The sequence below is a fragment of the Nicotiana tabacum genome, chromosome 11 (assembly GCF_000715075.1).
Source record: "Nicotiana tabacum cultivar K326 chromosome 11, ASM71507v2, whole genome shotgun sequence".
NCBI classification, from domain to species: Eukaryota; Viridiplantae; Streptophyta; class Magnoliopsida; order Solanales; family Solanaceae; genus Nicotiana; species Nicotiana tabacum.
Window position 1 is genome coordinate 115,545,422 of NC_134090.1, and position 25,994 is coordinate 115,571,415.

The following is a 25,994-nucleotide window of genomic DNA, read 5'->3' on the forward strand; positions in this document are numbered from 1 at the left end:
TTTAATTTCTACAAAAATAGATTGATTTAGAATTTTAATTAATTTAATTAGGATTTTAAATTAAAGAAAAGAAAAAAAAAGAAATACAAAGAGAAAGGAAAATAGGCAAAGAATTTGATTTCGTCTTGGTATATTGGGCCAAAGTCTAACTAGCCCAAATACAATACCCAAATTCCACCAGCTCAATCTCCCTACCCGACCCGCCTGACCCAACTCCTCCCCCTTTTAATTAAAACCTAGGCTAGATCTAATAAATTGGATCCACCCCCTTAGCGCCGTTTCCACAAAAAAGACCAGACCCCTCTTTCTTCTTCTTCATTTTCTCCACACGACACACAAATCAGAGACCCAAAAAGATAAAGCACCTTTCCTCTATCCCCACTCTGTCCACCATCCCATAGGGCAAATAACTGACATATTTGCTTGAAACCCTCTTTCCAATTTTTTCTTTCTTCCTTTTAAAACACTTTTCAAAGGTGAATACTGTACAACTTCAAGAATCTATTGAAGCATTAATTAACAGCTAAAAAAGATGGAGGAAAATGGTATAACAAGCAATGTAACTCGAGCTATTGTGGCTGCCCTTGATTGGAACTCTTCTCCCGATGCCCGTAAAGCCGTTTATTCCTATTTAGGATCCAAGTTGTCGAAGCTCTAATTGGAGCTGTCTTGCTGCGATTGTTATTTGTTGTGGACGAGAAATTGCTACTGAGCTTCGTTTCGCTTTTCCTTCGTTTCTTTTAAAATACAAGGTAGGTACATTTCTAATTTTCAGATTGTTGCGATTTTTGAATGAATAAAATACTAATTTGATTTGGCTCCAGTTTTTTCATGTCATTTCTGTTGCTTCACTTTGGACAAGCATATAAATTTATGAATCTGCTTGGTTTAGACATATCAGATTATAGTTCGATATGACTCTATGATCACTGATTTGATATTTGATTGGTAGGAATATTAGTATTTATTTGATTTGAGTTTACATATGAATAAGGAGCCTACTTGATTTTAACTTTGCTGCTTGAGGCTGTCCCAGTATATTTGTTGAAAGGATTTGTTCATGTCAGTTATTTCAATTTCTATTCCCGGGATACATGGAGATGTTCGTTTTTTTTTTCTTGGCATCTGAATTAAAAGGAACATGTGCTTTCTTCACTGACAGAGACATCTAAATACTTGCATATTTGGTGATTACCATTTGAACTGTTGCTTCATGTTATAATATATATTTTGTAGCATTGTTAATTAAATGTATTTATCTTAGGCATGTGTGGTAGAGTTCTTTGAACTTCTTTGTTGAAAAGAATAAAAAAAGAAAAAATAAAATTGAAGTGGAAATCAAGTGGAACACGAACACAACTAACTAATTAACATGGCTTTTTTTTTCCTTTCAAAATGTGTTGAAAAATTCATACTCCATACAGTAATGCATCCTAGATTTGTCTTTTCTCCATAGGATTAGTATGTTTTTCTTCCCAAATAAGTCAAGTCCATAAGTCAGAGCCTTCACAACAATCCCAAATTGGCTATGAATCACAAATTTGGAACACTGTAGTTTTCTTTAGGCACACAATTAAATTATTAAAACTACGGGTACGATTCTCGTGACGTGGTTGTGATACCTAATTTTAAATTAGATTAAAGTAGGAGCATCTTTAGTTTGCCTTATAAAAAATACAAATCTTTTCTTTTAAAAATAAATTGTGGTGTGCCATACACAAATAAAAGTCATAACTTATGGCCCTCACATTAATATTAACTTAGAATGGAAAGACACCTTTTTAAACACTCGTAGTTTGCTTTAGGTGCATTTATAATAAAATCATCATAGCTACGGGTACGGTTCCCGTGACATAACTGTGATACCTAATTTTCAAATTCGGGGGTACATTTATGTGACCCGGCCACAACTTCTAATAACTTTAATAAAATAAACATGTTGTAGATCATGGGTACGGATCCCGTGACATGATTTAAAATGTGTATCAAACAAACAAGTGTACGACAATCGTAACTTGTTCCAGAATAATTTCATCAAATAATTAAAAGGCTTTTATAAAGTTAAAAATGCATAATAGGTTTAAGATATGTAGTAAATCAGATAATAGGCCAATTATTAATAGTTTAAGCGACCGTGCTAGAACCACGGAATCCAAAAATGCCTAACACCTTCTCCCGGGTTAACAAAATTCTTCACTTAGAATTTCTAGTTCGAAGACTTTTAAATAAAGTCGAAAATTTCCTCGACTTGGGATTTTAAAATAAACCGGTGACTTGGGACACCATAATAAACTATTCCAAGTGGCGACTCTAAAAAATAAATTAATTAATCCCATTTGGATTATTGTCACTTTAATTGGAAAAACTCCCTCATATCCCCCACAGGCGGGTAAAAAGGAAGGTGTGACAGGGATTTAGGAAAATTTCCTTCTTTCTTTCCTTATTGTGCGTCCCTTGTTTTATCTTAGTGTTTGAACCTTACTCTTCTATTCTCTTATAGAAGGTGAGGCCAAATGCATCCGCAACGGTTAAGCAGAAGCCAATACCCTAGGCCGGAGCCAGAGGAGGCAGGGCTCAGGTAGGGCAGGAGCTCAGACCAGGGTACGTATGGCGGCACCTCCGAGAGGTGGATCACCCGCAACTATTTGTGCACTTACAATAGATGCTTCTGAGGAGCCACCTAGCTCCAACTAGTAGCGTCCCTGTTGATGATGAAAAAGAGTCGCCATATAATATTTATAGGTATACTATGATACCTATTCAATTATTAAATTATTATTTATTGGTCCACTAACTAGTGAAATTTGGGTAAGGGTTCTTGTTCTTCTAAGGGTAAGGTGTTACGCACCTCCTAGAATCTACCTAAGGTAGCTCCATAGGACTTAGACTAGGTTTAGGAAATTAAATGTCTATATTCTACTGGTTAGTGCTTAAAAATATGTAGCTTACTCTATGTCATGACTAATACTTATCACTTGAAAACGATGTATGCAATTTTGAAGGGAGAGTGTAGTTTTCATTTGTAAAAGCCTTGAAAAAGTGTTCATATTTACGTGATTGAAAGAACTTTTGAAAGTAGGTCTAAAAGGCTTTATTTGTAAACTTTGTAAGTATGTCTAGGTTTAAAAATACTTTTTACTTTTGAAACAAAATGGCTGTTTCTGTAGCTATAGTGAAATGAGTTTAGATATACCTTGAAAACTCTTCCAAATTCTACATCCAAGTTTAGAAGAAAATCGTTTGAAGTTCTTTGATCGCAACTGTGTTCATTTGATTTGTAGATGACTCGACTTTGAAATTATCTGCCCAATTCGGCTTTTAAAGGAAGTGGATTGTCAACTTTTCAAATCTGTTTTGAACTTCAAAAATTCATGAAAAATGATTAGTAGAGATGAAAGTGAAAACTATATAATAGAAATAATTAAACAAGTTGAAGTTATTTAACTGATTGAAGAGACAGTCATTCCTTTTGATATTACCTATGATTTTTCAACTTGCCTAAGTTTCTAAAACGGAAAAGGGCTAAATATACCTCTCTACTTTCAAATATTGTTTACCTGTACCCTTCGTTATACTATTGGGATATCCATACCCCTACCGTCATACTTTGGAACAAAAATACCCCTATTGTCATACTTTGAAACAAAAATACTCCTATTTTGGATGGAGTGCCACCTGGCAACACTAGATTAAAATGACCTATTTCTTTTTTTTACTCGATCCGTTTTTAGAAAACCCACAACCCGACCCCTATTTTCATCTTTTTCCAATTTTTTTTTATTTTCAATTTTTAAAAAAGACAAAAATATTTTGTTAAAAAACAAAAAAAAATCTGTTTTTACAAAGTTGTTTTTCCAATTTTTACAAAACAAAATTCTTTTAAAAAACTGAAAAATGAATTTTTTTTTTCAAAAACAAAAATATTTTGTTAAAAATAATGTTTTCAGTTTAAAAAAAACGAAAATATTTTTTTTCGTGTTTTATCTCTTTTTATCGTCATATTTATACACATTAATTTTGCTATATTACCCAAAATTACCCCCCCCCCCCCACACCCCCCCCCACACCCACCACTCTCTTCCTTCTTTTTCGTTTCATATGTTAAATAAAATTTCATACACCTTATAAAAAAATTCTTTATTTATAGAACCCAAAGAAGCTAAAAGCCTTTACAAAAAGAAATTCAGTTTATAACAAAATATTTTCGTTTTTTACAAACTGAAAATATTATTTTCAACAAAATATTTTCGTTTTTTAAAAACCGAAAATATTATTTTCAACAAAATATTTTTGTTTTTGAAAAATATTTTTTTTCATTTTTTCAGTTTTTAAAAGAATTTTGTTTTGTAAAAACTGGAAAAACAAATTTGTAAAAACAGATTTTTTGTTTGTTTTGTTTTTTAACCAAAATATTTTCGTTTTTTTAAAACTAAAATTTTAAAAAAAATGGAAAAAAATAAAAATCGGGGTCGGGTTGTGGGTTTTTTAAAAAACGGATCAGGTAAAAAAAAGAATTGGATCGTTTTAATCTGGTGGTGTCACGTGGCACTCCATCCAAAATAGGGGTATTTTTGTTTCAAAGTATGACAATAAGGGTATTTTTGTTCCAAAGTTTGACGGTAGGGGTATGGATAACCCAGTAGTATAACGAAGGGTACATATAAATAATATTTGAAAGTAGCTGGGTATATTTAGCCCTTCCCGTTTCTAAAATAATTAAAAAATGATAAAAGAGAAAATCATTTTCTCAATATCATCCGTGTTATATATACATAGAAACAACAACAAATTTATATAAAAGCAATAAAACAAAGGGAATTGGACTCATGGTTTGGGCCTAAAGAATGTCAGGCCCAACGGACAACGAATAGTAGCAACAACTTCAATGACTTCAGACTCGAGGCTGGAACTTGGACCTGAGTTCTTGAGAACTCAACAGGCCCATTTTGATCACATGTGCAAAATAGAAAGGCAAACATTAGTGACAAGGCCCAACATAACATTTAAATGCAGATAAGATCAATGTAAGGCCCAAATGAAATTGCAACAAATGCTTGTGATTAAGAATAAAATAGAATTAATGTTATGTCAAAATAGAGTAAAGACACTGTAATGACCCGGCCAGTCACTTGGAGTTTTTTAGACCCGTTCTCCTATTTATTGCCTCCTCTATATTGTATTGTGGTTATGTGACTTGCCGGGATGTTTGGTTTTGGTTTGGGTGAGTTTCAGAGTGAAAAATGCGACACTTAATCCAAAAGTTGAAAGAGCTGACCGAAATTTGAATATTGTGTAGACAACTTCAGAAATGAGTTTTAACGATTCCAATAGTTCCATATGGTAATTTTGAACGTGGGAGGATGTCCGAATATTGATTTGGAGGTCTGTAGGTCTTTTTGGCTTGAATTGGCGAAAGTTGAAAAGTTAAATGTTCGGAAGGTTGAGAAGTTTGACCGGGAGTTGAATTTATGATATCGGGTCCGAATTTTGGATTCAAAAGTTGGAATAGGTCCATTATGTCAATTTTGACTTATGTGCGAAATTTTAGGTCAATTGGGGTTGGTTTGGTATCTTTCAACATTAATTTATAAGTTAGGAATTCATGAGTTCATTAGGCTTGAAATGATGTGCAATTCGTGGTTTTAGTGTTGCTTAATGATTTGAGGCTTCGAGCAAGTTTGTATCATGTTTTAGGACTTGTTGGTATGTTTGGATGGTCCGGGAGGGCCCGAACATGTTTCGGATTGAGTTCAGACCATTTGCTCTTGAACTAGGACTACTGGTTTTTCTGTTCTAGTTTCCTTCTATGCGTTCGCGAAGGTTCTCCTGTGATCGCGTAGAATACTTAGGGACTGCTGGGATGGTGTGATCGCGAAGGTTGGAGAGCTTGTGCATCATGACTGCATGGATATGACCGCGTTCGCATATAAGGAAGGCGTGTCGGTGCTGAGGCTTGCGTTGTTCTTCACGTTCATGTGGTGTTGTCCGCAATCTTGTAACCTTGGCAGGTCCTGCCATCACGTTCATGACTATAGTCATACGATCGCATATTGTCTTTTTTGAGCTGAGGAGATTTGTTCTCCACTATCGCGAGTCTTTTGTCCGCGATCGTGAGATAGGATAATTGGGCAACAATGTTAAATTTCAAAAATGAGGGTTTTGTTTCATTCTTCATCTTTTTCCCCTAGAGAGCTCGGTTTGTGGGGATTTTGAGAGGGATTTTTAATGAATTCATCGGGATAAGTGATTCTAACTCGGATTTGGCTATTGTACATGAATCCACCGTGTTTTTGTAATTTAATTAGTGTTTTGAGTTGGAAAATTTGGGATTTTTTTTTTAAACTTCATAGACCAAATTTTGGCGATTTGAGTTCAGATTTGAATAATTTTAGTAAGATTGGACTCGTTATTTAATTGGTGTTCGGATTTCGTACGTTTGGTCGGGTTCCGAGATGCATGCCCGAGGTTGACTTTTTGAGTTGAATTTTTGATTTTCTTTAAAGATTACACCTTTATTATTCGGAATAATTTTTTATGGTTTGTATTTACGGCGTAATGCTATTTCTGCTAGATTCGAGCCATTCGGAGTTGGATAATCGCAGAAAAGGCTTACTAGTGGATTGAGTTAGCGTGTTTTAGGTAAGTGTATTGCCTAACTTTGTGTGGAAAATCACCCCTTTAGATTGGTGTTGTTTTGTGTTAATTGTGGTATATGAAAGTTGTGTACGCAAGGTGACGAGTGGGAACACAGGCTAAATGTGGTAATTTACCGGCTTGAGCTACGTATATTTTTTTATGCCTTTAATTGAATAGTCATAACATGTTATCTTGACATAGTTCCTTTACTTGAATTTGTTATTTCTTGGAATATCTTATTGTTGAATTATGGTGTTGAAGTTATAAAAGTCGTGATTCACATTGAGGCAAAGTTGTAAATTTGTTGAAATACCATTCTTGTTGAGTTATTCATTTTTAGTTGCTATTGTTGAGACTCTTGTACATATTGTGGTTTAACCATGGGATATTTATTGTGAAAAAACTATTATTGTTGACTTTTTTGGCAAGTTGTGGTATTGGTCACTTGAGGCGCGATTTGTGATGTGTTGTGATATTAATATGCATGCGGTGGTATATGGATTGGGGTTGAAATGCATGCGGTGAGATAAGATGAGCTTGATATGCATGTTGCTAGTAGGGGAACTACTTGAAGCCACGCAGTGTGATAAGGTGGACTAAAACGCGGGTAGCTATTTCAGAAAAATTCAAGTCTCCCGTAGTGTATAAGGTAAGATTGTAATTTGAATTGTAAAATGAGACTACGAGGCGGTACCTCAGTAGTGATTCTGGTTGATACCTTTCAGTTATATCACTTGTGTTTTATTTGCATCAGTTCCTTGGCATTCTTATTATGTGTTTCTTCCATGATGTCTTAATTACCTTAGTCTCAGTGTAGCTATTCTTGTTATATTTCTTTCTTATATAATTTCCTTGTTTTTATTATCAAACTACACTATACCTGTTCATTTTGTTTATTTATTCCGGTCAGTGTCTTGACCTGACCTTATCACAACTCTACCGAGGTTAGGTTTGATACTTACTGAGTATCGTTGTGGCGTACTCATACTATACTTTTGCACATCTTTTTGTATAGATCCAGGTACTTCATACTAGCCTAGGCATCAGTGAGTCGAACTTGGATCAGAGACTTCAAGGTATACCTACCGGCATTCGCAGGCCTCAGAGTCACCCTCTATCTAGTTTCTATTTCGTTCTCCTTTTCATAAAAAATGTTGTATAGGGATGTTAAGTATACTCGTGTAGAGCTTGTGACTCGGTATTACAAGATTTAGGGAGTTAGGTTCAGTTGGATTGCGGAGTCCTTTCTATGATAGCTATTGGTTTAAATTGGAAGTTTTATTATTGTTTCCGTTAAATTCTTCATATATGTTAGGCTTACCTAGTGTTAGAGACTAGGTGCCATTACGACATCCTATAGAGGGAGATTGGAGTCGTGACAAGTTGGTATCAGAGCTCTAGGTTCATAGGTGTTACGAGTCATAAGAAAGTTTAGTAGAGTCTCGCAGATCGGTACTAAGATGTCTATACTTATCTTCGAGGGGCAATGGAACTGTTAGGAAACTTCACTTCTTTGACTCCTTATCGTCCGAATTTAGTGACTTCGAAATTGAATCTTTGTCTTCTGTTCTTTTACAGATGGTGAGGACACGCACTGTTAAATCCGACGATCAAACACATACGCCCCCTGCTAGAGCCGCGAGAGGCTGGGGACGGGGGCAGGGCAGAGGTCGAGGAAGGGAACGTGAAGTAGCTAGAGCACCTGCTCAAGCTATAACAGAGGAGACACTAGTTGCTCCAGTTGGGGGGCAGGCACTTGAGGCGCCTGTTTCCATCCCTGCAATTCAGGAGACCCTCTTGAGCATGTTTGGTACTCTAGCTCAGGCGGGGTTGATTACACTTGCACCAGCCACACCTTAGGCTGGGGGAGAAGTTCAGAATCCCACAACCCATACCCAGAGCAGCAAGTCCATATTGATCTAGTCCTAGAGGCTATACTAGTGCATCCAGTCGTCCCAGTTTAGCCTGAGGTTAGGGCAGCAATATTTGAGGAGGAGCAGCTCAAACTTGAGAGGTACAAGAAGTACCATCCTCCTACATTCAGCGGCCTAGCTATAGAGGATGCATAGGGTTTTTTTGGAGAAGTGTCACAGTATGGGTAGAGTGGAGACGAGCAGGGTTGCTTTCACTACTTTCCAGCTGTCGGTGTCGCACCTCCTTATTCCGCCCCCGCGAGGGTGCGTAGGGAGTTTTCTCCAATTAAAGGACAGTCGAAACGGGATTTGTTTGTTTGTTTCAGAGTCGCCACCTGGGAATTTTAAGGCGTCCCAAGTCACCAGTTTTAATCCCTGAATCGAGGAGAATATGACTCTGTCTATTTAACAGTCTGCGCACCAGAAATCCGGATAAGGAATTCTGTTAACCCGGGAGAAGGTGTTAGGCATTCCCGAGTTCCGTGGTTCTAGCACGGTCGCTCAACTGTTATATTCGGCTTGATTATTTTGATTTGCTAAATACATTTTTATTGCATGATTTTATTGTTACCGCTTCTATTTAGATTTAAAGACCCTTCTTTGAATCGAATCACGCGTACGTGTATCCGTTTTATATATTATATATATTTTAACGTGAAAAATCGTGTCACGCGTACGTATACACAATGATATTGATAATATAATAATAATTATTTTTTTTCGAAATTTTTTATTATAAGAAAAAAAAAGACTAGTTCGAAATTGTGCTTAAAATAAAATTAAGAACGTTCGTCGCTCTTGTATAATTAAATATTGAACCGCACATCTCGAGTTATATGAAATTAATATTGATATTCTCCGAAGAGCCCCCTTTTTATTAAATGTTCGTTCGAAGTTGCGCGAACGCATAATCCGAATTGCTTTTAGAAATATAATCAGGTTACACGAACGCATCCCTAATCACGCAAAATATTCTTAATAGTAGTATAGATTTTCCATAAATTGTTGAATGTTGACCGCAAATTATATTTTTTGCGTAAGAATTATATTTCTCCAAGCCATTCAAATTTAAAAGGGTAAAAATAAACGTGAGATTAATAATACCATTTTTCCGTAAATACAATATATGCATACCCAAAAAGTGAATTGCATATAAAACTAGGAAAAAGAATTAATTTGATAAACAAACTAATAGTTTTCGAAGAAATTATATCTCCTTCTCATCTACTTATTTTTAGTCCAAAGTTATAATTATTCGGTTAATTTGCTTATGATGACAGATAAAATCAAACCAATTTTTATTCTCGGCCTACGCATGCTATTTATAGTCACTAAATGTACCTTTGGTAAGAATTATTGACATTATTTTTTATACATTATTTTTAAGAAGTGAATTAAAATAGGAGGACCCTTTGTTGGTAAGAAAGAGAATTATTCTACAAGTTGATTCAATAAAATGACATCACATGCAACGTAGTGGAACGTCCGAACCATTCATCATATTCCAAAATCATAAACGAGACGGATTATATCAATTCACATTTCTACCATGGTATTTCACATAACCGTTATTATGCCATATCTGATCGAAATACCATTAACATTATCTAGCCTTAAACAAAATCTGATATTTGACAAAATAGGCTAATAATATAATTTTTGATATTTCTACACTATTCTTTACTTAGCTAATGACATCCCAAGATAAAATTAATGGCCAACTTTCTGCCATGTTCCCTATTTTGACAATTCAAATATAATTATACTAATGAGATCTCGAAATGGATAACATTATTACAAAGCTTTTATACGAATTTCAAAATAAGACAATTAACTTATAGCCATCGTGTCGGACTCACTACTAGTTAACCAACATGAAACAAAGCTGAAATTTAAACTAACGAACTTAAATGAATAAAAGACAAAATTACAATTCGAGCTTCATTTGTTTGTCATGTAGAAAGCTTTGCATGACATGAGTTTACAGATATATACCTGATATTGGAAGCAAAAGAAAATGATGATGAGAATCAGCAGCAATAATAACAGTACAATAGCAACAACTGCCCAGCAACAGTAACAACCCAGTAACAGACCGGTGGAGTAGTAATCCCAAAAACAAAAGCTTTAAGCTTTAAATGAAACAACAACCATTAATACTAATTTCAAACAAAGAAAGAAAGCAGTAGATTTTTTTTAGTTTTATTTTTATTTTGAAAGCTTAAATATTTTTCGGAATTTTTCTCTCTTCTATTCTCTGTCCGTTTTTTCTCTCTATCTGTGTGTGTATTTTTTTCGTATCTCTCTCTATTTCTTGTCTTGTGTTCAAGACTTCTTCTTATAACCCATCCTATAAACCTTTCAATTAATTAAAATCCATACTTTTTCTCTACCCAACCCATTATCTTTCCACTCATCCCCATTACATTAAATAAACATATCACACCACCCCATTATATTTTGTCCCCCATGCTTCATTTAAAATAATGCAAGATTCCCCCTTTAAATTAAATCTTGTCCCCCCTTTATATTAAATAATCATATCACAACCCACCCCATTTCATTTTGTCCCCCATGCTTCAAATAAACAATTACAAAATGTACAATTCCTAAACTACCCCTTTCGACCTTACTGAAATTACCAAACTACCCCTGAACGTATTACAAATTTACCAAACTACCCATCAGCTATAACACATCAATTAATCAAACTTAACCAAAATATAGACAATATGATCAATTTCTAACAATGTTCAAACAACAATATGAACACGGATGAACATCATAACAACAATATCACATGAGCATGATTTTAACAACATTTCAACAACAAATCATATGAACACAAATTGAACAACAAAGAACAACTAAAATTTGATTGAACAATATTTTAGCAACAAACAATCCTATTTTCGGATTCAACAACAATAACAAACAAAGTATGAAGATTTCTAAATTCAATCATATTGAACTTAAAATCAACTCTAACAACATTACAACCAACAATTCCTATATTAAACTTTAAATAAGATTATGAGACAAATTCAAGAAATAATCATAGATGATAAACAAGAGATCAAATTATACAAATATTCGGATTCAAGATCATCCAAACAAAGTATGAACACGAATGAACCTATTTTAACACAAAAAACATGACGGATTAAAACGATTAAATCAATATATTTCCTTTAACACAACTAAATTCTTTTTAGACAAATAACAAGATCGACGAATAAACAATTATGAACTTAAGCTTGAACTTAACAATTTCTAACAATACATAAACTCATGAAACAAATTGAAGAAATAGTTAATTAAATTTCAATTTGAATCTAACAAACATCATACTAACAAATATTCACTTAAACAATAATACAAACATGAAATGAATATGAAAACAACTAATTAAACTTCTATTTTGAAATCTTAAAATTAATTTAACAAACAACATGAACATGAACAAAACCAAAAAATCAAATATCTAACCATAGACATGAACAAAGCAAACATTCACCGATTTTAGATTCGAAAAATATCAAAACAAAATAACGGACAAAATAAAATTCAAAAACTACTAACCGGATTGAAACGACGAACAACGACCAAACAAACAACGAACTTGATGAGCCTCGACCAAAACGAAGAAGACGGAAGGAAAGGAGCAGCAGTCCGCAGCTTCAACCCAGCTGAAAACGACGAGAAGCGGAAGCAAGCCGGAGCAGCGAGCAGCAGCAGTCGCGGACAGCAATGGACGACGACATGGTCGACGTCGAAGCTCGTCCATGGTTGGACGTAGTAGAAGGCAGAAGAAAATGGAACGCAGCAGTAGCAGATGCGTGAGCGGACAGCCATGGCATCTTGGTTCGTTTTGTGTTGTTCCGGCGTGGCTGGGGGTCGTTCGGAGGTGGTGTTTGGACGGAAAAGATCTAAGCAACCACAGCAGTAGCTCGACGTGCTCGTAAGGAGGAAAAGAAGCAACATGGTCAGCCATAGACGTTGAGCTCAAGCTTGAGCTCGACGAGCCTCATCATTGGCGGATAGGGATAGGGAATTTGGATGAAGAAGAAGGAGATGAAGACGATGTAGCCATGGGTGGTCGGATTTAATGGAGGATCGCCGGAGAGGTTTTGGAGAGGAAGAAGATAGGGTGGCCATTGTTGGCTTTCTTGAAGCTTGAGGAAGAAGAAGAAAGAAAGAGGGGGGGGTCTCTTAGTCTTTAGGGTTTTCTTCTTTTAATTTTTGCTTTGTTTTTTGTAAAATGTAAGACAAAGGGGTTTGGGTCTTTTGGGTTATGGACTGGGTCGACCCAGTTCGAAATGGACTGGGTCGTAGGGAAGATTGAGCCATATTTTGGGCCTGTGGCTTGAAATCGAAGAAGAGGCCCAATTCCGACTTTCTTTATATTTTCGCTCTCTTTTCTTCTTTTATTTCTCTAAAACTAAATTATAAAAATATTTAAACTATTATTAAGAACTAAATTAAGTTATAAAAGTGCAAATTAACTCCCAATAACAATTAACGCCCAATTAAGCAATAATTAAGCACAAAATTGTATATTTGGACATTAAATGCTAAAAATGCAAACGATGCCTATTTTTGTAATTTTTAAATTTTTGTAAAACAAATTAAATTACTAACAATTGTAGAATCAAATCCTACATGCAAAATGCAACATATTTTTTGTATTTTTTTATTAATTTAGCAAATAAGCAAACACAGAAAAATAATTATCCAAAAATATCACAAAAATACTCAAAATTGCACACCAAGGAAAAATCATTTGATTTTAAATTTTTTGGGAGTAATTCTCATATAGGGCAAAAATCACGTGCTTACAGCTGCCCCTCTTTGCCCGAAGACACGAAGGGTTTTCGTGCAAAGATAAAGCGAGCGATTTTTGCTCATCCGAGTACTCCGTGTGAAGCATTTTTTTGAAAAAGATTTGACCGAACCATTGCTTCAAAGGTTTCCTACATATCCTGGGCTAAACAGGAATCAGGTCAATGTAGTTCGGGAAATTTTGGGTAGCTGGGACTACCGTTGGACTGCAATGTTACTGTTGTTGCATGCTATTACTATTGCTTACCGATCTCCTTGTTACACCGTGCTTAAAAGAAAACAAGAAGCTAAGCTATACTGCAATTTTTCTTGTTGCCTTGCTTTCTTGTCTGCTTGCCTTTTTTCCGGTGTTTTTCTTCTTTTTGACACATGCACTTGAGTTTGTGCTATGACCTCTTGTTGCAACCTTCTGTTTCCCGGTGCCGGGGAATTTTATTGTTTCCTGCTGGGGATTCCTATTGTAACCCTCTGTTTTATTGTTCTCTGACTTGATCTTGAAATGTATGCCTCTGTTATCTGGGCGGGCTCCCAACTTCAATACTTTAAAATTAAAGACTTGAAATGTATGCCTCTGTTATTTGGGCGGGCTCCCAACTTCAATGCTTGAAATATAAAGACTGAAATGTATGCCTCTGTTGTCTGGGCGGGCTCCCAACTTCAACAACTTAAATGTAAAGACTGATATGTATGCCTTTGTTATCTGGGCGGGCTCCCAACATCAATAACAACTTTGAAAATAATCGCCATTCCTCTCTTCAGGCGGGCTCCTGATTTCAACCAATGAATCGCCATTCTATTCTTCAGGGGGCTCCTGATTTCAACCAATAAATCGACATTCCTTTCTTTAGGTTGGCAAGATTTCAAACTCTAAATCGCCATTCTATTCTTCAGGGGGGCTCCTGACTTCAACAACTTCTTCTTCTTTTTCAAATTCAAACTTCTTCTTTTTTCAAATTATCCTTGGAGAAAATTCATCAAACTAGGATTTGATATCTTATATTAGGAGAAAGATTCATCGGACTAAGATTTGATATCTTATCTTGGGAGAAAAATTTCATCAGACCAAGATTGTGACTCTAGGAGATAAATCGTCAGACTAGGTCCATTTTGTTGTGATCTTAGGAGAAAGATTCATCTGACTAAGATTTTATCTTAGGAGAACAATTTCATCAGACCAAGATTTTGACTCTAGGAGATAAATCGTCAGACTAGGTCTATTTTGTTGTGATCTTAGGATAAAGATTCATCCGACTAAGATTTTATCTTGGGAGAACAATTTCATCAGACCAAGATTTTGACTCTAGGAGATAAATCGTCAGACTGGGTCCATTTGTTGTGATCTTAGGAGAAAGATTCATCCGACTAAGATTTTATCTTGGGAGAACAATTTCATCAGACCAAGATTTTGACTCTAGGAGATAAATCGTCAGACTAGGTCCATTTTGTTGTGATCTTAGGAGAAAGATTCATCCGACTAAGATTTTATCTTGGGAGAACAATTTCATCAGACCAAGATTTTGACTCTAGGAGATAAATCGTCAGACTAGGTCCATTTGTTGTGATCTTAGGAGAAATATTCATCCGACTAAGATTTTATCTTGGGAGAACAATTTCATCAGACCAAGATTTTGACTCTAGGAGATAAATCGTTAGACTAGGTCCATTTTGTTGTGATCTTAGGAGAAAGATTCATCCGACTAAGATTTTATCTTGGGAGAACAATTTCATCAGACCAAGATTTTGACTCTAGGAGATAAATCGTCAGACTAGGTCCATTTGTTGTGATCTTAGGAGAAAGATTTATCCGACTAAGATTTTATCTTGGGAGAACAATTTCATCAGACCAAGATTTTGACTCTAGGAGATAAATCGTCAGACTAGGTCCATTTTGTTGTGATCTTAGGAGAAAGATTCATCCGACTAAGATTTGATATCTTATCTTGGGAGAAAAATTTCATCGGACCAAGATTGTATCGGGAGGTAAATTCATCAGACTAGGACTTTTTATCCTAGAAGAAAAATGTAGTAAAGATCAATGATTTGAGAAACTTACCTTCGTAATTTCTTCTTTTCTTTTCTCCTTCCTTCGCGCTGCTTTGTTCTTGCTTGCTGGGGATAATACCACTGCGGTAGTTTTCTTTCTTCCCCTCCTTCAAATTCAATTTTTTTTTCTCTTTTTTTTTCAGAATTTATTTTCTCTCAACACTGCTGGGGATAAAAGTGTTATCTTCTTATAACATCGTTGAGGATAACGTTGCTGGGGAATTTTATCCCTTCAAATCGATGCTTCATTCTTCTGGAAGCTCCTAGGGATGATAATGGCTTTTGTTTTTCTGAGCACAAATGTCATCCCTTTGTTCTGTCTGATGGGGATCAATTTCCTCCATTGGAAACTTATTATAATGGGGCAACACTGGTTCAAAGACCACTTCCCTTGAGACTGGTGTTATTTTTTATTCTTCCTCAAATGGGTACCTAACTTCCAGAAAATTTTCCAAATGAAAGGAAAATTTTCTGCCCCAGTTTTACAGTCTCCCTTATGGCATGCATTTCTGTCATCAATGCCATTTCTTTTACCTGTTTCAAAACAAAATTTGTTAGCTTAAAGCATGGTAGTTGGTTGTGATACTCCACTGGGACGGCTTTTCCCTTTTTCCTTCCTTGCTCTTCATTCCACAAGGGATGATATTATTTGCTGGGGATAATCCTTTTCTGCTGGGGATATCCCTCTTCTTTCGTGGCATGGCTCGGAGACTTGCATTTTCCCGACCTTTTAGTCTCGCATGAATTTTCCAAGTCATGCTTATTGCTCTCCTTGTTTTGTCCACGGGCCTTGGCCTTTAGGTTTTAATAACCTCTGATTTCGGCAAGGATATCCCTCTTGACACTCGTCGATCCTTTTGTCAATTCCCTTTTGCTGGGGATATCTTTCTTGACATTGGCCTCGCGCTTGTTCCTTCCTGACTCTATCACTTGGATGTATTAGTCAGATCTTATCTTGGAAAGCTGATGGCCTATTTTGAAGTCATTTCCTACTGGTTCCGACCAAACAGACTCTACTGGGGAAATTTCTATGAAAGGAAAATATAAAAGGGAACAGAATAAAAGACAACGGAAAAAGATGACTCTTTAACAAAAGAAACTATAAATAAAAACCTATCAAACACAAATACTGACTCTAATGGTCATGACATGCACATGTGGCCCATCCTCTGCCGTCAATCGTCTTTCAAGACCTTCAATTGGCGATTCCCCATCTGATTCCCAATCTTATTCGACTTGTAGTGCCCGAAGGGTTTTCACTATCAAGCTTCTCTCATTTTGGTTTTTCTCTCAGCTTTCATCGCCTTATGGTGTCCGTGAAGATTTTCACCGATAAGACTCTCTCATTTGTATCACTTTCTAGCTGGGGATTTGGAGTGTTGCCGGTATGACTCTATCTGCTGGAGATTAGAGTCCTTTCTGCTGTGGAACAGAATGTTATGTTTGCCGGTAAGACTCTCATTTGTCTGACTTGACATCTTTTGAAGACTGATCAGAAGGTCTTTTATTTGGACCGTAATGCGGGTTTTGGATAGGCTAGAAAGAAAGGGTATTAAAAGGCTCAAAAACAAAATAAATTTGGGGTTTTAAAATTACAACCTTCGGAACCAATTTTGCTTACAACGAGTACAACTCTTGCCCCAGTTTCTTGCTTGGGGATTATTTATTTAAATTTTTTTATTTATTTATTACACCATGCATACCATGCACATTATGCACACTATGCACCCTATGACCGAGCCGTGAAGCGCCTACGTATCCTCTTTGAGGAATCAGGTCAAACGTAGTTCCCAATTCCTCTTTTTTCTTTTGACTTTCTTTTGTTTTTTTTTATTGTTATCATTTTTCTTTTCTTTTCTTTTTCGTTTTTTTTTTTGATTTTTCTTTTACCTTCTAGGCTCATATTTCCTAGTCGTTGCTATTGATTCCGAACGAGGGGTATGAAAGAAAATAAAATAAGGCTCAAAAGGGGTAACGAAGGATAAAGTGTTTCGGTAGCAGAACAAAATGCCTTCGTCATTCCAGTCTTTAAAACATGCCAAGTGCAAACAACACAATTGAACATAGATTTATAGTCTCTTCCGATGGTGCTGGACTTGACAATTATGTTAAACACTTGCTTTTTCATTTTGTCATTTCTTAAAGCACTGTTGGGCGACACTCTCACTCTCATGCACGACCCTCATGCCAATTTGGCAAATCTTGCATTTAACGATTTTCTTTAAGTTTTACTTGCCCCAGTTCCACATGACTCGGGCTTCAAATAATCTCAAACTGTTCTTATTTCCCTTTAATGCTTTGATCGCCTCTCCAGGGTTTTATGATTAACTTTAAAGACCAAGCCCAAACTGTGTGCACATGTCATGTCACTAGAATCGGCGTTGAATAAAAATGATAAAAGTACTAAACAAAAAGATGACTGGAAACAATAACAGACCGGCTTTTGTATTAGACTACCGGAGAAATGGTTTGAATAATAAAACAAACAAAACAACCAGAATAAAATCCTAACACAGCCTTGACAAAACTTAAACAAATTGATATGACAAATTGGAAAGATAAGAAGGTTTGACACAAGACAATATTCGGATTACAACCCTAAGAATAATCCGGACAACAAAAATGACAACAAAATAAGACACCACCAGCTTCTCTCTTGCTAACCAAGGAACGGAGCGTCCTCCCATTTTATCAAAGTTGGCATCTTTAGCCACTGAGCTTTGCAGTATTGTCCAGACCATTTCCAACTTCGATATCATTATCATCAGTTAGCGGCTTTCCGGGATGACTCTAAAATCCCATGTTACCAGGCATCCTCCCCATAAAGTGTGCATCATGATGTGCAGGTAAAGGATTCTACGCGATATTCTGGGTGTCATTACCTTGGATCACAATCAGATTTTCCTGGATCATCCTTTCTATTTCTTTTTTCAAATCCCGACAACTTTCAACATTGTGCCCCTGGGCATTGGAATGGTATTCACACCTTTTATAAGGGTCAAAGCTTCTTGCACGTGTGTCCAGATGATTTGGAGGAATAGATGCAATCATGTCGTGATGCTTTAACCTCTCAAATAAGCTTTCATAGGACTCTCCTATTGGTGTAAAATTATCTTTCAACCTTCGTTCCCCTTTATACTTCTGGCTTGGATGTGGGTTATAGGGCACCTGAAAGTTATGTGGAGGCTTCTGGAGATTTTGTGACGCTCGTGCTCGCCTTTTGGGGCGTTTTGGTGGCCGGGCAACATACTGAGGTGGAACAATAGAATGTTGTGGGTTCTGAGGGGGATAATATTGCTTAGGGGATTCATAGATAACTTTAGGAGGCTGCTCATACCTTTGAGATGTTCTCCTAGGACCTTTTCTTGACCCTGATGTCATCATGATTTCTTCAATCTTCTCATTTGTGTCGCAAAATTATCAAACTCAACCCGGACAGCGTGAGTTGCAGCTTTAAAAACTGCTTGACTTATAATTTTTCCTGTCTTAAGACCATTCTCTATTATTTCTCCCATTTTGATTGCTTCCGAGAAGGATTTGCCAACTGCGGACATCATGTTCTGAAAGTAATCTGGCTCTTGCGCTTGAAGGAAGACAGTTATTAGCTCGTGGTCATCCATGGGTGGCTTAACTCGAGCTGCTTGCTCTCTCCATTTAATGGCATATTCCCTGAAACTTTTACTTGGTTTCTTCTTCAGGTTTGAAAGGGAAATGCGGTCTGGGGCAATGTCGATGCTGTATTGGAACTGTTTGACAAATGCTTGTGCCATATCGTCCCAGACATACCAGCGATACGTGTCTTGATCCATAAACCATTCGGAAGCTACTCCCGTAAGGCTTTCCACAAAATAAGCCATCAATAATTCTTCATTTCTTCCCGCACCTCTCAGTTGATTGCAATACCTTTTCAGGTGGGCAATGGGATCTCCATGTCCATCGTACTTTTCAAATTTGGGAGTCTTGAAACCATGCGGCAAGTGGACATCGGGGAACATACATAGATCTTTGAAGGCAACACTCTTTTGGCCAGACAACCCTTGCCTGTTTTTCAACCATTGTTCTAAGTTTTTCACCCTTTGGGTCATTTCTTCTTGTACCATCTTTCGGGCAGGCTCTTCAATCTTTGAAGGAAGATTCTAACGAGTACGGGTGGTACTTAGGAGAGTGGTACTGCTCTTGTTGTGTCGCAAATTGTGACTCATGACGAGGCTGTCCTTGCCCACTGGCCCATGCTTGACACACTCCGGTCATTTGCTGTTTCAGTATTCTATTTTTTCCCGGCACAGTAGACTCTTGTTGAACCCTCTGAACAAACCGACCAACTCAACTTTCTTCACAATTCAAAACAAAACATGTTAGAATGGACTCAGTCGGTTCTTATTACTAGCAACATTTTTTTCCCTTTTTTTTTCATTTTCTTTTTCATTTTTTGTTGTGGTCGAATCTTATGGAGATTGCCTACGTATCATGACCCCGCATGAATCAGACCTTGCGTAGTTCGGACCAATAAAAGATAAACAATACTAATCATTTTTTTTCAATTTTCATATTGGGTTTCAAAGGTTTAAAAATGACCTGCAAACTTGAAAATCAAACGACCCACATATTATAATCAAAAGTTTTACAAACTCCAAAACAAACGGCCAGCTTCCTTTCTCCATTTGACAAATGCAACCAAACGGTTATTTTTGCAAATGTGGCCCCTTCCAAATTTTGAGGCCGGAGAGGATTATTTTATGACACTTTACACACTTGTCCGTTCTTTTACGAAAATAGCCTTTCGACAACTGAAAGATACTCTGAGGTTATTTCGGCAAGAACGGTTTAAGACGCGGCCGAAGCTGGCTCGGCTTATTATGACAAAAATTCAAACGGTATTCACCTGACTGCTGACTCTTTGTTGTTTTTTTTTTCAAATTACAATAAAAACCAGGTGTTGCAACACGGCCCTTCAGCGCCTCGGGGACGAAGATTTTTTAAGGATGTGTGGGTCAACTGAACCAAATTTTAAAAAAAATGACCCAAAGGTGGCTGTTTATGCAAAGTCAGCCTTCCGGCGTCCCTTTCGGGAACATTCGGCTATGTCTTGATAAACCAGCGTCACCCGACTTCTTTATGACTAAATTAAAATTTACATATTTTTTTTTCGGCTATTTTTAGCAACAGGGGAGGTTAGACACCACCCGACTTATTTATGACAAAATTAAAATTTTGACACGTTTTTATTTATTTATTGGTTTTTGGCTATTTTAGCAAAAAGATGGGATTGGACCCGATGAGGATTGCCTACGTATCTCACATCCGGTGAGAATCAAACCCGCGTAGTTCGGGCGGGTCGTGAATAAAGTAAATAAACTAATTTTAATTTTTTTTTGAATTTGTAAAAGAACTGCTTTTAAAAAAAAGGAAGTATATATATTTTTTTTTGGATTTTTGATTGATTTTCTTTTTGAAAGAAAGACTTCTAAGAATTCCTTTTCTTTTGATTTGAACTTTGAGAATTTCAAAAGTAAAAGGAAGATATTTTTTTTTTCTTATTCTAAGAAGAAAGAAAATATTTTTTTTTTTGGAATTTTACCTTTAATAAAAGAAACGCTTTCTAAAAAAAATATTTTTTGAATTTTGAATTTTCTTTTCAATTTTTAAAGAAGAAGGAAAATATTTTCGAATTTGTTTTATTTTATTATATATATATATATATATATATATATATATATATATATATATATATATATATATATATTTTAATAATTAAAAAGACTTTCTAAAGAAGTCAATAACGGAAAAAAAAAATTTGGATTTTTTTTTTGTTTTGAAAATTGAGAGTCTAAAAAAAACTTTTCTAGACTTTTGGCACGACAAATATTTTTGCAACAAATAAAGATATATATACATTTTTTGGAAATAAAGAACAACTTTTTTGGATTTTTATATATATACATATTTGCAACAAATAATAAAACCACTTTCGACGCGACTCTTTTTATTTTACTAGTTATTTTTATTTTGGTATCTAAACAAATAAATAAATAAAAACTCATTTTAAAACAAGACTCTTTTTCATTTTCATTTTTTTTATGGCAAGACAAACTATTTTTTTTCTAATTTGTTTTTTTTAAAAACAAGACAGAACAACGACTCTTTTTTTTCTTTTTTTTTTCCTTTGCTTTTAATAAAACAAACTAATAAAACATTTTTTTTCATTTTCTTAAAATTTCTGCAGAGTTTTGACAGTTATTTGGGCATTGTTTTTTTTTTCAAAAATAAACAATCAATTCCCTAACCGCTATTTCTTTTTTTTCAATTTTAAAATATTATTCCTGATATTCAAAAGTCAGTCAGCACACAAGTACGAATCAAATAAATGCGCAAGTAGGAGCAAGTAAGATGCATCAGGATGGTCATTTTCATTTTTGGTACACCTGTCCTAGACAGACTCAACCCCTGTGTTGAGCCTCCAAAGTCAAATGCACGTGATGCAAACAAACGTTCCTACTAGGGATCCGGCATGAAGCTGAGTTATTCTAAGTGAAAAAAACCTGAGGTATATTGTTCTAGCCCTGGCTTACCCAAACGGACAGTTTGAGCCGAAGCGGGGGCAACGTACCGGGAGAACGAAAGTCTACCCGGCCTAGTTACTTGTCCCAACTTCGTCTTATTTGGTATGACTTTAACAGAAAGGTGGGTCACGCGCACGTGTGCACCATAAATTTAGAAGACTCAGAAAGAAGGGGGTTTCGTAGCAGTTTTATATACACAATTAAGATAATATTAAAGCGGTAAAAGCATCATTTAGCAAATTAAACATATATCATGTAAAAATCAGATAATAAATTAAGCCAACTATAACAGTTATTTTAAGCTCGAATTCTTGAACCCTGAACCAGTGGTTCTGGGTATAGTCCCCAGCAGAGTCGCCAGAGCTGTCGCACCTCCTTATTCCGCCCCCGCGAGGGTGCGTAGGGAGTTTTCTCCAATTAAAGGACAGTCGAAACGGGATTTGTTTGTTTGTTTCAGAGTCGCCACCTGAGAATTTTAAGGCGTCCCAAGTCACCGGTTTTAATCCCTGAATCGAGGAGAATATGACTCTGTCTATTTAACAGTCTGCGCACCAGAAATCCGGATAAGGAATTCTGTTAACCCGGGAGAAGGTGTTAGGCATTTCCGAGTTCTGTGGTTCTAGCACGGTCGCTCAACTGTTATATTCGGCTTGATTATTTTGATTTGCTAAAAACATTTTTATTGCATGATTTTATTGTTACCGCTTCTATTTAGATTTAAAGACCCTTCTTTGAATCGAATCACGCGTACGTGTATCCGTTTTATATATTATATATATTTTAACGTGAAAAATCGTGTCACGCGTACGTATACACAATGATATTGATAATATAATAATTATTATTTTTTTTCGAAATTTTTTATTATAAGAAAAAAAAGACTAGTTCGAAATTGTGCTTAAAATAAAATTAAGAACGTTCGTCGCTCTTGTATAATTAAATATTGAACCGCACATCTCGAGTTATATGAAATTAATATTGATATTCTCCGAAGAGCCCCCTTTTTATTAAATGTTCGTTCGAAGTTGCGCGAACGCATAATCCGAATTGCTTTTAGAAATATAATCAGGTTACGCGAACACATCCCTAATCACGCAAAATATTCTTAATAGTAGTATAGATTTTTCATAAATTGTTGAATGTTGACCGCAAATTATATTTTTTGCGTAAGAATTATATTTCTCCAAGCCATTCAAATTTAAAAGGGTAAAAATAAACGTGAGATTAATAATACCATTTTTCCGTAAATACAATATATGCATACCCAAAAAGTGAATTGCATATAAAACTAGGAAAAAGAATTAATTTGATAAACAAACTAATAGTTTTCGAAGAAATTATATCTCCTTCTCATCTACTTGTTTTTAGTCCAAAGTTATAATTATTCGGTTAATTTGCTTATGATGACAGATAAAATCAAACCAATTTTTATTCTCGGCCTACGCATGCTATTTATAGTCACTAAATGTACCTTTGGTAAGAATTATTGACATTATTTTTTATACATTATTTTTAAGAAGTGAATTAAAATAGGAGGACCCTTTGTTGGTAAGCAAGAGAATTATTCTACAAGTTGATTCAATAAAATGACATCACATGCAACGTAGTGGAACGTCCGAACCATTCATCATATTCCAAAATCATAAACGAGACGGATTATATCAATTCACATTTCTACCATGGTATTTCACATAACCGTTATTATGCCATATCTGATCGAAATACCATTAACATTATCTAGCCTTAAACAAAATCTGATATTTGACAAAATAGGCTAATAATATAATTTTTGATATTTCTACACTATTCTTTACTTAGCTAATGACATCCCAAGATAAAATTAATGGCCAACTTTCTACCATGTTCCCTATTTTGACAATTCAAATATAATTATACTAATGAGATTTCGAAATGGATAACATTATTACAAAGCTTTTATACGAATTTCAAAATAAGACAATTAACTTATAGCCATCGTGTCGGACTCACTACTAGTTAACCAACATGAAACAAAGCTGAAATTTAAACTAACGAACTTAAATGAATAAAAGACAAAATTACAATTCGAGCTTCATTTGTTTGTCATGTAGAAAGCTTTGCATGACATGAGTTTACAGATATATACCTGATATTGGAAGCAAAAGAAAATGATGATGAGAATCAGCAGCAATAATAACAGTACAATAGCAACAACTGCCCAGCAACAGTAACAACCCAGTAACAGACCGGTGGAGTAGTAATCCCAAAAACAAAAGCTTTAAGCTTTAAATGAAACAACAACCATTATTACTAATTTCAAACAAAGAAAGAAAGCAGTAGATTTTTTTAGTTTTATTTTTATTTTGAAAGCTTAAATATTTTTCGGAATTTTTCTCTCTTCTATTCTCTGTCCGTTTTTTCTCTCTATCTGTGTGTGTATTTTTTTTCGTATCTCTCTCTATTTCTTGTCTTGTGTTCAAGACTTCTTCTTATAACCCATCCCATAAACCTTTCAATTAATTAAAATCCATACTTTTTCTCTACCCAACCCATTATCTTTCCACTCATCCCCATTACATTAAATAAACATATCACACCACCCCATTATATTTTGTCCCCCATGCTTCATTTAAAATAATGCAAGATTCCCCTTTAAATTAAATCTTGTCCCCCCTTTATATTAAATAATCATATCACAACCCACCCCATTTCATTTTGTCCCCCATGCTTCAAATAAACAATTACAAAATGTACAATTCCTAAACTACCCCTTTCGACCTTACTGAAATTACCAAACTACCCCTGAACGTATTACAAATTTATCAAACTACCCATCAGCTATAACACATCAATTAATCAAACTTAACCAAAATATAGACAATATGATCAATTTCTAACAATGTTCAAACAACAATATGAATACGGATGAACATCATAACAACAATATCACATGAACATGATTTTAACAACATTTCAACAACAAATCATATGAACACAAATTGAATAACAAAGAACAACTAAAATTTGATTGAACAATATTTTAGGAACAAACAATCCTATTTTTGGATTCAACAACAACAACAAACAAAGTATGAAGATTTCTAAATTCAATCATATTGAACTTAAAATCAACTCTAACAACATTACAACCAACAATTCCTATATTAAACTTTAAATAAGATTATGAGACAAATTCAAGAAATAATCATAGATGATAAACAAGAGATCAAATTATACAAATATTCGGATTCAAGATCATCCAAACAAAGTATGAACACGAATGAATCTATTTTAACACAAAAAACATGACGGATTAAAACGATTAAATCAATATATTTCCTTTAACACAACTAAATTCTTTTTAGACAAATAACAAGATCGACGAATAAACAATTATGAACTTAAGCTTGAACTTAACAATTTCTAACAATACATAAACTCATGAAACAAATTGAAGAAATAGTTAATTAAATTTCAATTTGAATCTAACAAACATCATACTAACAAATATTCACTTAAACAATAATACAAACATGAAATGAATATGAAAACAACTAATTAAACTTCTATTTTGAAATCTTAAAATTAATTTAACAAACAACATGAACATGAACAAAACCAAAAAATCAAATATCTAACCATAGACATGAACAAAGCAAACATTCACCGATTTTAGATTCGAAAAATATCAAAACAAAATAACGGACAAAATAAAATTCAAAAACTACTAACCGGATTGAAACGATGAACAACGACCAAACAAACAATGAACTTGATGAGCCTCGACCAAAACGAAGAAGACGGAAGGAAAGGAGCAGCAGTCCGCAGCTTCAACCCAGCTGAAAACGACGAGAAGCGGAAGCAAGCCGGAGCAGCCAGCAGCAGCAGTCGCGGACAGCAATGGACGACGACATGGTCGACGTCGAAGCTCGTCCATGGTTGGACGTAGTAGAAGGCAGAAGAAAATGGAACGCAGCAGTAGCAGATGCGTGAGCGGACAGCCATGGCATCTTGGTTCGTT

General features: G+C 35.3%; 1 long non-coding RNA gene across 1 annotated transcript; it reads left to right on the forward strand.

The window, feature by feature from the left end:
* Window positions 1-263: 263 nt before the first annotated feature.
* Window positions 264-2,982, forward strand: LOC142166347 (uncharacterized). The gene is made up of 2 exons (XR_012696701.1): window positions 264-752; window positions 2,501-2,982. It is a non-coding gene; the product is annotated as an uncharacterized LOC142166347 (long non-coding RNA).
* The last annotated feature ends 23,012 nt before the right edge of the window (window positions 2,983-25,994 follow it).